The sequence below is a fragment of the Tenrec ecaudatus genome, chromosome 7 (genome assembly GCF_050624435.1).
Source record: "Tenrec ecaudatus isolate mTenEca1 chromosome 7, mTenEca1.hap1, whole genome shotgun sequence".
Classification (NCBI taxonomy): Eukaryota; Metazoa; Chordata; class Mammalia; order Afrosoricida; family Tenrecidae; genus Tenrec; species Tenrec ecaudatus.
The window spans coordinates 18,590,589-18,591,093 of record NC_134536.1 but is presented as its reverse complement, the minus strand read 5'-3'; positions in this window follow the sequence as shown (position 1 = coordinate 18,591,093).

Here is a 505-nt window from a genome sequence, read left to right as displayed (position 1 = left end):
ACTCAATGGCAGTGAGTTTAGTTTGTCCCAATAATCAATTTTGTTGTTGTTAGGTGCCATCAAGTCAGCTTTGACCCACAGTGACCCTATGCACAAGTGAACAAAACACTGTACAGTCCTGTGCCAGCGTCACATTTTCCCCTATGATTGAGCCCAATGATACAATTATTGTGTCAACTCATCTTTTTCACCACCCCTCCACTTTAGCAAACATGACGTCCTTTTCCAGGGACTGGTCTCGCCTGAGTATGTGCATTGGAGGAGGCGCTGATAGTTCTGTTGGTGAGTGTGGTGGAGATCAGGTAGGGATGCTAAACAATGATTGTGAGGAATATGGGGGGACAGTGGGTCAGATTTTATGTTCCTGGGCAGAAACTACGAAAATGTTTCTCCACAACCATGGATGATCATGGAAACTGACCTTGCAGCTGGCATGGCATCACATAGGGGCTACATCGGAAAGAATTAATATAGAGGACCTGATGAATAAACTAAGTCCGGCACC